Raw genomic sequence first — 15,173 nt, forward strand, 5'->3', positions numbered from 1 at the left:
AATGTGGTCTAATCTTGAGGTGAAATTTTCTGATTTCAAGTGAAACATTTTATTTGATCACCAACATTGTAAAATGTTGACTAAATTTTGTTGCATTACAATTTATATTTGTGAATTCTGGCTGTAGTTTTGTTTTCATCCTATATTTGACATTAAGTTTTAATAAATACTTAAATGGAAAATAAATTCCATGATTAAGGGCTTATGATTAAGGGTTACATTATCTTCCATATGTATTCCATTCCACTAAATTTTCACACTATTAACATTTAATCTGTCTTAAAAGATTAATTCTTATTGTAGTGACTTATTTTAATTCTTAATAAATTATTTTTCTTGATATAATGATGTATCTAATTTTCAATAACTTCTCACATAAGTATAGTTTCTTTTCTTTTCTTTTCTTTTTTTGGACGGTCGTGGGGCTTGAACTCTGGCTTGGGCCCTATCCCTCAGCTCTTCAGCTCAAAGTGAGCGCTCTACCATTTGAGCCACAATGCCACTTCCAGTTTTGTCTCACGGACTTTCCTGCCTGGCCTGGCTTTGAACCGTAATCCTCAGATCTCAGCCTCCTGAGTAGCTAGGATTACAAGGGTGAGCCACCAGCGCCCGGCTTAAGTTATTTTCAGTACAGGAATAGTTATACACTTGACACAGTAATTCTCTCAGATGCATAATGATATACACACAAATAGAAAGGAATATTTGTCCTAACATTAAAAATTCCCTGAAAACAACCTAAATATCTGTTTGTAGAAAAGAGGCTAAATATATCATGAAATTTCCCTGGGTTGAAATATTATATGCCCTTAAAAAGAATAGTGTAAATATTAGATTTTTAAAGAACTGTACAGATATGTCAACACTGACCGACATGTAAGTATACTGAAACTGTATGGATAAGAGAGAAAATTGTAGAAGAAAGCATGACCTTGAATTGTTAGAAACAAAAACAAACAACAACAACAAAACTACAAAGAAAATCCCACATTGACATACACATAGAGAATTAAAGGAATGATGAAAAATCTGTTAACATGTTTAATTTTAGGAATTACAGACAGAGAGGAGTAGGGATACATTACTTTCTAGTCCACAACTGTTTGACTGTCTTATCACTTGAGTTATAAAAATTAGATAGACACTTGGTTCTTCATATCTTTATTTCAAATATACATTTTAGATTTGAAAATAAATCACAAAATAACATGGATGGTATGATCACCTTTTGTTTTTTTTAAAAACTATGTTTTAATGTGTACTAAAAAATATAGGTATATCAGAGAGACAAATGGCACAGGTTTTCTCTCAGATGCAGAAGTGAGATCTAAAATACACCAGGACATGGCAACTTATACAGAACTCTCAAGGCATTTATACATATGAGACCAGCGGAGGATCTTCTTGGGGGAGGAACAAAAAGGTGCAATATCTATGTGCCTCTGATCATATAAAATAGTATTTACGGAAATGAACTCCAGGATATGGAAACAGGAGTTTTTGTCTTTGTTGTTGTTTTTGTTTTCTTTGCTTTTTGTCTTGTTTGTTCATTTAAGGAGTGGCACAGAAGTTGAGGGGCAAAAGGTGAACAAATACAGCAGTGGTATTCACTAGACACTATATTGAAAATGAACTACACAATTTGTGGATGAGGATGGGGGGAAAAACTGGGAGAGATCGAGGGAAGGGGTGACATTGTCCTAAAAGCAATGAACTAATTACCTGACTTATGTCAGGCATATCACCTTTATAGTAACAATTTTAAAATTTTTAAAGAAAATCACAGGAATAGACTAATGTCTAGTCATACAGGAGAGTGCAGTCATTTAGAATTAAAATATTATTTTAAAAAGTAGTTACTTGGTAAAGGACCTATTAAAGTTTTGTTTACATACCCACTAAATCAACCTATCTGCTTATTTTTAGGGCTGAAGCACAAAAATTTCTGAGTTTCTATTACATTTACTAGTATACATACTGCCTTCCCCAACAATTGTATCAGAAATATGCCAGTTGACATAATAGGCAATAATGGCACACGCTATAAGAGCTTCTATGCTACAATAATTTCAAGAAAACTTTATTGAAATATAGCACATATATATATATATATATATATAAACTGTAAATATATTACACATACATTTTAACACTGTATAAATTCTAAGTGTATATTTCAATGAGTTATGACAAAAGGAAAACCTTACAACTACTACCAGCTCAAGAAACAGAATATTATTAACACTCCCCAATCCCCTCTATTTATTATCTATCTATCTATCTATCTATCTATCTATCTATTTATCTATCTATCTATCTATTTTAATCGGTTGTGGGGCTTGAACTCTGAGCCTAGGCGCTGTCCCTGAGCTCTTCAGCTCAAGGGAGGAGCTCTGTCACTTGAGCCTCAGCACCATCTCTAGTTTTCTGGTGGCTTATTGGAGATAAGAGTCTCACAGACTTTCCTGCCCAGGCTGGCTTTGAACCATGATCCTCAGATCTCAGCCTCCTGAGTAGCTAGGATTACAGGCATAAGCCACAGGCGCCAGCTCCCCTCTATTTTTGCTCTCTGTTCCTAGTACTCTCTTCTTCTGAAAGACAATCATAATCTGATTTTTGTCACTGTGGATTAAAATTTGTCTGTTTTGCAACTTGATATATATTTAGGTACATGTGAACACATGTATGCATTTCCACCAAGTAATTGGATTACAGAGTCATAAGTGTGAGTCTGTTATGCTTTAGTGAATAATATAAAATAGCTATCAGTACTCTCGGGCTCTTGTAGTTCATCTTTTCTGAGGGAGATGAAGTGGTACCTTACCCCCAGTTGAGAAGCAAACTAGGCAGAATAGGCAGAATAACTCCAAATCCAAAAGTAGTAAGCCATTTGAAACAAGGAAGACTAGTCTGTAAAGATCCAAAATAGTGCTGTAAGTCTCCTTATCTGTGAATTATTTTCATATTTACAGGTAAACCATAAGTAATATGCTTCTCACTTGAGAAAGGGTGAAAATGGGTGGGCTGTTCCTGTTAGATAAATTTAATTTCATCACTTACTATACAATTAAGCCTATTTTTCAATCTCTTACGAGAGTGCATGACTTAAAAAGTTCACAAATATTGTTAACAGCAAGGAATAAAACCTTTAGATCTCTAGCAAGTTTTTATTGTCAGTGTTTCATCAAACAAAATGCAGTAGATTATTCTTTTGAAAGTTCAGTTAATGTCCAAGTTAGAAAGAGACCTGAGGCAAGGCCTATGGCAGTTAGTGCTCTAGACACTCATTAATTATATAAATGACTGAAATGATCCAATATTTAGCAATTCTTACTTCTGCAATGGTGAGTACTGAGACTAGACTATTTTACAAATTGCAAGTCTAACATTTTTGCTTAATTCATAAATTATAAACAAAGAAATAAAACCTAGTTTTAAAATGCTAAATTTATAATATCCGTATTTTTGAGTTTTTCCTTTCAATCTTAAAAAAATTATAAATTACTAAGAATTCCTAAACAAGAGATATTGTTTCACTTAACAAACAAATGAAGGAAATCATTTAAAAAAAAATCAGCCAGTTCAAATCCTGTGCATCATGGCTGCTTCTGTGATTGGAGATTACAATACTTCTGTTCCTGTTCCCTGAGCTGACCAGGGAAGGTGAGGTGCAGTGAGGTGCTGGCTGGAGCTGGGAAACAAGCTGACAGCAATGAGCACCCACCTAGACAATCCCGTATCTAGATTTAGGCAGCCCTATTACATACTTTTCCAGTTTTCACAACAAAACTATGTCACCTAGTCAGAAATCATTCAGGCGCAAAACTAAACCAAGATGAGGCAAACTATCTTAACAGGCCCATATCAAGCATTGAAATAGAAACAGCAATAAGAGACCTCCCAGCTAAGAAAAGTCCAGGACCAGATGGTTTCACAGCGGAATTTTACAAGGCCTTCAAAGCAGAGCTCACACCAATTCTCCTCCAACTCTTCAATGAAATTGAAAGAGAAAGCTCACTACCGAACACATTCTATGAAGCCATCATAACCCTCATCCCAAAACCAGGCAGGGACTCATCAAAGAAAGAGAACTATAGACCCATTTCTTTGATGAACATTGATGCAAAACTTCTCAACAAAATTTTGGCCAACCGACTTCAACAATTCATCCAAAAAATCATACACCACGATCAAACAGGATTCATTTCAGGGATGCAAAGCTGGTTCAATATACGCAAATCAATTAATATTATTCATCACATCAACAGGAGCAAGAATAAGAACCACATGGTTATCTCAATAGACGCAGAAAAAGCATTCGACAAGATCCAACACCCCTTTATGATGAAGGTTTTGGAAAAATTAGGAATCCATGGAACATTCCTCAATACAATAAAGGCTGTATATGACAAACCTACAGCCAGCATTATACTCAATGGTGAAAAACTAAAGCCATTTCCTCTTAACTCAGGAACAAGACAAGGATGCCCACTCTCTCCACTCCTCTTCAATCTAGTATTAGAATGCCTAGCTACAGCAATAAGACAAGATGCAGACATAAAGGGGATCCAAATAGGGAAAGAAGAAATAAAACTCTCCCTCTTTGCAGATGACATGATCTTGTATTTAAAGAATCCCATAGACTCCACTCCCAAATTACTCAAGCTGATTCAAAACTTTGGCAAAGTAGCAGGTTATAAAATTAACCCCCAAAAATCAATGGCTTTTCTGTATGCCAACAATGAGAAAAGTGTGGCTGAAATTAGGAAAGCAACTCCATTTGTAATAGCCCCACAAAAAATAAAATACCTAGGAATTAACTTAACTAAAGAAGTGAAGGACCTCTATGATGAAAACTTTAAAATCTTGAAAAAGGAAATCAACACAGAACTTAAAAAATGGCAAAACCTCCCATGCTCCTGGATTGGAAAGATTAACATCGTGAAAATGGCAATACTTCCCAAGGCTATCTACAAATTCAACGCAATACCTATCAAAATTCCACCCTCATTCTTCAAGGAAATAGAAGAGGCAATCCAAAAATTCATATGGAACAATAAAAGACCCCGAATAGCAAAAACGCTCCTCAACGGAAAGAACACTGCTGGAGGAATATCAATACCAAATTTCAAACTCTACTATAAAGCCATAGTAATCAAAACAGCTTGGTATTGGCATAAGAACAGACCTCAGGACCAATGGAATAGAATTGAAAACCCAGAAATGAACCTACAGACCTATAGCCATCTAATCTTCGATAAGGGAGCTAAAACAATAGAATGGAAGACAGACAGCCTCTTCAGTAAATGGTGCTGGCAAAACTGGTTAACTACATGTAGAAAACTAAAGCTAGATCCTTATATATCACCCTGCACCAGAATCAACTCCAAATGGATCAAAGACCTTGAAGTCAAAGCAGACACTCTGAAAACATTACAGGATGGAATAGGAGAAACCCTGGGTCTCCTTGGCTCAGGCCGAAATTTTCTGAATAGAGACCCGGAAACACAACAAATCAAAGAAAGGCTGGACAAATGGGATTGTATAAGGTTGCAGAGCTTCTGCAGGGCAAATGACATAGCTAGCAAGATCAATAGAAAGCCCACGGACTGGGAGAAGATCTTTACTAGCCATACAACGGACAAGGGTCTCATATCTAAAATATACTTGGAACTCAAAAAATTAAACCACCCAACAACAAATCCTCAAAGAAACAACTGCCCAATAAGTAAGTGGGCGAAAGACTTAAAGAGAAGCTTCTCCGAAGAAGAAAGAAGGATGGCCAATAGACACATGAAGAAATGTTCAACATCCCTAGCCATAAAAGAAATGCAAATCAAAACAACATTGAGATATCACCTCACTCCAGTTAGAACAGCAAAAATCAAGAACTCTAACAACAACAGATGCTGGAGGGGATGTGGACAGAAAGGAACCTTACTTCATTGTTGGTGGGAATGTAAACTTGTTCAACCACTTTGGAAAGCAGTATGGAGGTTCCTCAAAAGACTTCACATAGAACTCCCCTATGACCCAGCAATCCCACTTTTGGGCATTTACCCTAATGTTTACAAAAAAGACCACACTAATGCTACCCTACCAGCACAACTATGTTTATTGCAGCATTATTTACCATAGCTAAGATATGGAACCAACCCAGATGCCCCTCAGTAGATGAATGGATCAAGAAAATGTGGTATATATACACAATGGAATTCTATGCCTCCATCAGAAAGAATGACATTGCCCCATTTGTTAGGAAATGGAAAGGCTTGGAAAAAATTATATTAAGTGAAGTAAGCCAGGCCCAAAGAAACATAGGTCCCATGGTTTCCCTTATTTGCAATATCTAGTATAGGTATGAGTCAAGCGGAAAAAGTCAGATAATGTGATGTTAGGAAAACGAAACCTCAAATATGTATATTAATGTTTTTGTTTCTTTCATGGATGTGTTTCTAAAGCATTTAAAAGATTATTTCTTTGTTGCTTTGTATGTCCCTCCCCCACAGTGTAACCCCCGCTTTCACTATATTTGATGTCAGTATAACAAGTGGAGGAGATGGGGACAAACAAGTCGTTTAAGGATTCAGGTGGACCTGTTGCAACAATGAGAAGTACAAAATGTCATGTCAAAACCAGCATTACAATGTCGGTGGGGGGGGGGGTGGGGGGGTATGATTGGGTGGGAGGGAAGGGGGAGGCTGGGAAGGGAGGTGAAGGGTAAACAAAGGAGGAGGCTGCAATGCTTGGTAAGAAATGTATGCATTATCCTGCCCATGTAATTGTAACCCCTCTGTACAGTATGTTCTCAAATAAAATAAAATAAAATTAAAAAAAAAAAAAAGAAATCATTCAGGCGCTTATTTGTCCAGGACAGGTAGAATTTATTCATCTCAGCCCAACACTTATTCTTCTGACTTTACTAGGCCAGGGACCTTGATTCAATAACCTCTGTGAAACTTAGCTTTGAATGAATCTTCCTTACAGCATAAATGTTGTTATGAGGATCAAGTGCTGGATTTCAGCTAATAACAACACAAATTTCTTTAAACTAACATTATTGTAATTTAACAGCAATATATTAGTTTCCATGTGGTAATGATCTTTCTAGGATTTTGATACAAGGGACAAAGTTCCCTTGTATATTTGGCCTTAGTTTTTATCTCTATATGAGCTTAACTTCAATGTCACTAACAATGACACCTAGTGGGACTATTTCAGCAGTAACAAATTAGGATAAAGTTAAACAAGCTGAATAAAAGACTGATGAAGCTGTCTCTGCCTGTCCCTAAGTAGTACGTCCTATCATATTCTTTTGCTTCCACTTTCACAGATGAGCTAACCATAGTCATCTGTGGTAGTGACATAAAGGAGTCCCTATTTTCTAAAGTGTACAAACACAAACAATTATGTCTTCATTAACCCTGATGGAAAAATGTAAATGTTTCATAACTAAAATTGCACATATGTTCAATTATTTTGTTTTCTAAAGAGTAGTAACGTAGTATTCACCAAAAGGAACAACAAAAGTAAGGTAAATAAAAAGGAACAGGTGTTTGGGATCCATCTAATGGGAGACATCACAGATTTTGTTTATCATAGCATTCATGAAAAAATGCATTTCTCCAAACATAGAATAAACCCTGGTAGTTGTACAATTTGACACCTGCTCTGAAACAAATGTGCATCAGACAATAATTTACTGGACAGCCGCTGCCTGGCTCCAATGACAGTCTCCTCACTGTACAAGCATGTGCTCTCCAAGAACATGTTACACAGACTAGACTTTTGATGCTTTGCAATTTGAAGAGAAACTCATGAAACCCTGAAACCCTGGCACTCCTCCCCATCTCTCTTAGTGTGCCCTGTATTTAAGTTTCTAATGTATTATGTAATTCATCTACTTATCATTTGCTACTTGTCTCTTTCTGCCAGTATATAAGTTCTTCTAAGCAGGAATTATTGTCTGTCTAGTTCTTTCTAATCTCCCAAGAATCTAGGCACATAAAAACAAATCAATAAGTATTTATATAAATAAATTCTTCTTAAGTATTTCTCTTTAAAAAGATTAGGAATTCTCCCTTGGATCCAAATTAGGTTTTTGAGGTTAATGACATCTTTTGACATCTCTGGCTTGATATTTGGCCTTATTTTTTTTTTTTCTTACTTAAGTACGTGTTTGTTGCCGGGCGCTGGTAGCTCATGCTTGTAATCCTAGCTACTCAGGAGGCTGAGATCTGAGGATCGCAGTTCAAAGCCAGCCCCGGCAGGAAAGTCTGTGAGACTCTTATCTCCAATAACCACTAGAAAACCGGAAGTGGCGCTGTGGCTTAAGTGGTAGAGTGCTCGCCTTGAGCTGAAGAGCGCAGGGAAAATGCCCAGGCCCAGAGTTCAAGCCCCACGACTGACAAAAGAAAGAAAGAAAGAAAGAAAGAAAGAAAGAAAGAAAGAAAGGTAGTACATGTTTGTTTCTAAAAACAATGAGTACTATTTTCTATAATGAAATAGCACATTGACCTTCTCTGCTATTGAAAGTACAAGAATTCCTGTTCATGAAGCCAATAATAGCTCCATCTAGCATCCCTTAAGTAATAATTTTATTATCGTTTTTGCTGCAAAATCTTTGTTAGTGACTAAGACATTTTGCCTAAACTGACATACAAAAATCGTACATATTAATGTTATTCCACATGATGTATTGATATGTGCATACAGGAAGGATTGGAGAAATAAAATCTATTTATTTACTTATAACAGGCTCTTTCTATATAGACCAGCCTGGCCTTGAACTACTAATCTTCCTGTCACAGCCTCCCAACAGCTGCATTCCACTAGCATGCTAAGCTAAGAATGGTTTTAATTTTTGACAAGAATCTGCTGATTATGTTTGTGGGTTATGCCACCAGCAATGTCATGTTGGCTTTAACTCAAGCTGAGAGTCCTCCCCATTAGAGGCATTCACTGTAAAACTCATGTTCTTGACATTTTGACTGCAGAATTCCAAAGATGCATTGTTATGTGCATTCACATTCATGGACAAGCTAGATTTCTTTATATTTCAAGGACACTAAGTTCTAAATCTGAATTTAAGTAGTTTTTGACAATGGAAGCAAACATCTGACTGCCATTGTGAGGGGTTGCCTACTCTTTTTAAAGATGTTTTCTCTGCAATTCAAACTTCTTCCTTGGTTCACAATTTTCTTCCTTGGTTCACAGAATTCAGACATGCAAAAATTCTAAAGGCTCGATTTATTGAGTGCTCTAAAAATAAAGTGTGATCACATGGATCATCTTCCATACTTGCCATTAGTGGGACCCTAAGGTATATCTTTATATTAAAAATATTATTCAGCTATATTAATGACTACAGGAGTTGTGTGACAAAAAGAGAGAGAAAAGAGTGAGTGCTGATCCTGGGACTTGAACACAGGGCCTTAGGTTTTTGCTCAAAGCTAGTGTTCTACCATTTGAGCCACAGCTCACTTTTGGCTTTTTGGTGATTAATTGAACATAAGAGTCTTACAGACTTTCTTGCCTGGACTGGCTTCAAACTGTGATCCTCAAATCTCACCTCTTAAGTAGCTAGGATTACAGGTGTGAATCACCAGTGCCCTGCTACAGGATTTTTAATTCATAGTTTTGATAAGTGTATATAAAAGTTAAGATATGGAACAAATGATTAGGAAATATAGAATTTTGGGGTGAGTGGTGAGAGACTAGGGCAGATGGGAAGGAGTGAGTAGATAACTCATCAGAGCATCGGGAAATTTTGTGTTCATGAAGGTACCCAACTAAAGAGTGAGCATAAGCCAGGTGTTAGTGACTCATACTTGTAATCCTAACTTATACTCAAGTGGCTGAGACTAGGAGGATCCAGGCTAGAGCAGTCCATACAGAAGTCTTCAGGACTCCATCATCAATTAGCTAGAAAAATGCCTCATTAGAGGAGTGGCTCAGTGGTAAGACCAATCATGAATATAAAGCTTGAGACCCTTAGTCTAAGCTCAGGTACTGGCATAAAAGACAAAAAGTGAGCACAGAAAGAATCCGAAGACTTTAAAAGATTATTTTGGTGGGACTTGGAATTGAGCTCAGGGTGTTGACTATGTTGGGCAGGTGCACAACCATTTAGCTACACCCCCAGCCCAAAATTTGTATATTACATTTATTGAATTGAACATTCAACAAAATAGTCACTAAAATACCTCTGGCTCCTAAATTTTTCTTGAATATTTACATTACTTACGCTTTAAAATCTTGTCCTTTCCTGTCCTTGACCTGTGGAGAACAACAAAATTAAAGATGGGATTTGTTAGCAAAAAGGATAAGAGGGATGGAAAGGAATTTTTCCCTTCCTTTTCTCCCTAGACTATAAACATAGGACACAGATAACTCACCAACTTATTATAGAAAAGCTCTCATTCTGTATCTGGAACATAGCAGCAATCATTTTCTAGTTAGATCTAAATGATTGAATTGTAAGTTGAACTGTATTCAAGACTAACTCATTTTCCCCCACCTCCAGGACCCTCTTTTCCCAAGATGAAGCAATCTTCTTGTGTAATGAATAGTATCTGCTATCAAGTGGCCTGGAAATTCAGAGGTCCAAAGCATCTTCCAAGTCGGTTTCCTATATGGCACTATGATGACTTTTGCGGCTACATCCCTGATCAGTGTCTTCCAAGGATACACAGAAGAGGAATGTAAACATGAACAGAACAATAGAAAATTTTTACATATGAGAAAAGCATCAATCAATTTTTAGTTATTCATGGAATAGATATCTAACAGGATGGCAAGTTCTTCGCATCAAATGCTTTGTTTGGTTGGTAGTCTTTTAGTCAGCACTGTAGTGGAGAGAAAGTGACTTCAAAGGAAGACAAAATGTAAGTAAATGAGGAGGAAAAAAACAAGATTTCAGCTGTACTTTTGTCTTTCATAGACATAAAAACAGAACAGGAAAGAATTATAATAAATTCACTTGATTAGCTCGGTGATTAATTGTATTTCTCTCACATAGTCAATATTTTAAGCCTTTCTTTAAGTGAATTATCTAGATAATTTCATCTATCAACTAACTTTGGTATTTGTATATTCATATGTAAACATATTACTCTTTGGATTGATTAAATACATTCTCCAGAAAAACTTCTATACTTAAAAAGTGGTATGATAGATATTTACTGGTTAGCAATAATAAAAAAGCATAATGTGAGTGGATAGATTGGAAAAAAAGTTGAGCTACTAAAGAGAAAGTATTTTACTTAATGACAATAATTCAATGTCAAGAAAATAAATGGCACAAATATTATACATTAAAGTATCAAATTGTAGGTTGTATGCATTTGCATAAACATTGAATGATCCTGAATATATTTGAATGTTTTTTGAAACACTGATTGTTATTGAAAGAAACATTGTTAAGAAACATTGGTTGTAGTGGGTAAGCTTTATATACTATTAACTAGGAATGGCTTTACATATAACTCAAGTAAGAGTACTGAAGTTAAAAGGTACTTAAACCTGTTTAGTAATTAAAGCTAGGTTTAAAATAATTTGGTTCCTTATGAGCAATTTTTTGATCCATAGGAATACTTTACAAAGTAACCTAGAAAGAAAAACCTGATATACATTACACTCGACAGTTAATAGAATATCTTGTCTAAGGTTGAGGCAGATAATTTCAAAGACAAATTAGTCATAAGTCCAAACCAGTCCTTTGCAAAAACCTTATGACATAAAATCAGAACATTTCTTTCAAAACTGTATTAATGTTAATAGGGTTCCTCTTTCTCCCCATCCCCTCCAACAACAGGAACCAGTATACAAGGACACATGCACCTCCATGTTTATTGCAGCACTGTTCACAATAGCCAGGATATGGAAACAACCTAGATGTCCCACTACAGATGAATGGATCCAAAAATTGTAGTATCTATACACAATGGAATATTATGCAGCCATTAGGAAGGACAAAATAATGGCATTTGCAGGGAAATGGATGGAACTAAAAGAAATCAAGCCAAGAGCAAAGAAACAAACGGCACATGGTCTCCCTGATAAGTGGACGTTAAATCCAAAATGTAAAGTGATACGACAAAGTTAAGAAGACTTAAGAAACAAAGGACTTCCACTCATCTGGTCGAATCACTACTAAATAACCCCATGCTGCTGATCACATGTATGGTATATATGTGCACACCGGAGGGAAACCAGGAGGATGACACAGAACTAGAGGGAATCAGGGAAAAATATACAACAGCAGGACCCATCAGTTGCACTGGACATTGACCAAAATGAACTAAGTAACTCAATGGCAGCGATGGGAGGGAGGGAACAAGTGGGAAAGTGGGAACAGCTGATGCTATGCAAAACAGAAGAAATGTACATACCACCCAATGTGGAAGAAATAACTGTATCACAAAGCTCATAGAACTCATAAATGCTATAGACCATGATAGACAATTTGCCCCATGAAAGTTAAAATGTGTTTGTGACTTTAAGTAAGCATCACTATCCCACAGTACTGTGAAATTTGGAAAATTATATAACCATTTAATCACAATTAAAAAATTGAAAAAAAACTGTATTAGTGTGTGGCTAAGGGTACAGTACATGCAGATTGCTTGCCTAGCATGCTTGAAACCCTAGCAAGCTTGTTTAATCATGGTCTAGTGACATTATACACTGGTTCAATATCTTTCAAAAGTAAGCAAGATGATAATATAATAAGACATAATCATATTCATTGCAATTTACTAAGTAATCCCTATTTTGAGAAAATTTTCCAGAAAATGGGTAAGAAACTACACCTGTGTTTATCCTTTATAAAAAGAAACCAAAAATGTGACTTACTGATTAATCTGGCTTAGGAAATCATAGCCTAGTTATCAATTTGAGGAATATTACAACCAAGTATAAAAGAAAAACCATAAGGGTTATAGAACTATACTAGACAATGCTGTCTGTTGAGTGAAAACAGCCCAAGACTAATTCTCATATAGACGTGGAAAAATTAAGACATCATTGTAAGTACACATATTATCCATGTGAAAAAGATCAAATAAAATGCAGTCTTTATTGACTTATACAACTGGAACTGGGAATGCTTGTTTTTCCTTTAAGTATTGTGGAATGATGTCATGGTAGATGCACATCTAGTGGCTCCTCTTCTGAGGCCATATCACTTCATACACAGCAGCTGGCACAAGAACAAAATAAAATCAAAACAGAGGCAAGAAATGGGATGGACTGACTTCATATTTAGAGGTGTTCTGATTTCTTCACTGGTGAGACATGGCTTTACTTCTACTTTTAGATTCTATTTTTTTTAAAAACAAAACTGACATATCCATAATTTCCTATCTTTTCACTTCAACTAGGTAAAATTAGTGTCTATGATGCATAAAACAAGAAACAAAGCTGACAGATTTCATATTTCTTTCATAATCTTTAACTTGTATTTTTAAAGAAATAATCTAAGAGCAGTAAGTGCCATAAAATTGCATTGTGACATGTTTTTTATCTAGTGGAGGAAGTTTACTTATTGTGGAGACAATTCCTGAAATAATATAATGTAGACCAACTATGTTTATAGATATTCCAACTAATAGTAAAAAAAAGTTACAATCATTTCTTCCTTTTGTACTTTAATCAGCTTCATTCCACCTATACCTGAAATGGAATTTTCTTGGATAAAAATTATCTTTCAGCCTTGAATAGGATGGCATTAGGTAGGAAAGCTAGTGGAATCTGCCCTTAAACATACGACTTTTATCGTTGTCTGTGAATTTCATTTTTATTGTTGTTACTTGTACTATTTACCCGGGACTATATTCCATGTAAAACAGTTCAAATACAATCCAATATGCAGGAAAGATTTACCAAAAGTAAGAACTTTGCACCATCTTCATAATTATTGAGTGCACTTGCCATAAGATATGCATTGCTTTAGGTATCAGAAATGCAAAAATGAATAGTTCATACTATAAAAGATAAATACAAAAATACAGTAAAAGTTATAAATAATATACCAATGATCTATACAGTGTGCTGTGAAGTGAGGGGATTATTAGCTTCATGGGGCTCATTGTCTTAAATCTCAGGAATTCTGACACACCTGGAGAAGTTCTGAGATAAATGTCAGATTATCTGAAAGGCAACAACTCTGCCTTCTTGGAAATATGTCAGGTAATCTAGAAGACAGTAGAAATGAAAGGGGGAGAAAGTTAGTTTTTGTGTGTTACTGTTGAACAGAACAGTGGAAAATAGCAAGTATTAATGAAATACATATTTGGGACTCTAAAATAATGATCTATGGATCATAAATTTTGAGGGCCTGATATGGAAGTATTAGAAGGTCAAAGACACCACAAAAGCATTTAATCTAGAATAATTTTATTAACATTGAAAACATGAGAAATATTACTTATGCTTTATTTCTGCTTATCTTTTAATAGCAGTACGATATTACTTGTTAATATAATCTGGAAATGTTTTACTTCATCTGTGATTTATTTGCACAGTCATTAGGTATATTTTTGTTACTTTTTCTTGCTGAATTATTTTTCTTAAATGATTATTCAAAAGAAGGAAAAGAATATCTTTAACACTGTTCTCCTGTTCAGCTTTACTTTTCTTTCAGGGAACACTAATTAACTTCTCTTCTCATATAATGTATATACATTAAAGTTCACAAAAATGGCCTACTGTTGCTTTCAATACAATGTGTCAAATCCAACACTCTGCAGCCTCATCTAGAAACCACTTCTGCAGCCCCACTTAATTCCTTAAATCTATTGGATGTGTACCCCAAAGTATTATGATTTCATCCTGAGTTTTGCATATGTGATTCCATCTTCAATGGGATTTTTCCCCTCTGACACATTCCATCACTTCTTTGAGAAAGCCTTCTTTCAGCTATCTTTATCATGGACAACAAGCTTCCTTGAAAGTTATATAATGGATTTTTAATACATCATTTTTCCCACTAATCTGTAAGCTTCTTGAAATCAGGGACTGTACTAGGTATTTATAGACCTATACAGTGTCTGTCACACAGAAAATGCTCAACTATTAGTTGACTACATAAAGTAATTATTAAAACAACTGAAATTCCTGCCATCCTAGCTACTCAGGAGGCTGAGATCTCAGGATCATGGTTTGAAGCCAGC

The sequence above is a fragment of the Dipodomys spectabilis genome, unplaced genomic scaffold (genome assembly GCF_019054845.1).
Source record: "Dipodomys spectabilis isolate Male_0828 unplaced genomic scaffold, ASM1905484v1 ptg000096l, whole genome shotgun sequence".
In the NCBI taxonomy this organism is placed as follows: domain Eukaryota; kingdom Metazoa; phylum Chordata; class Mammalia; order Rodentia; family Heteromyidae; genus Dipodomys; species Dipodomys spectabilis.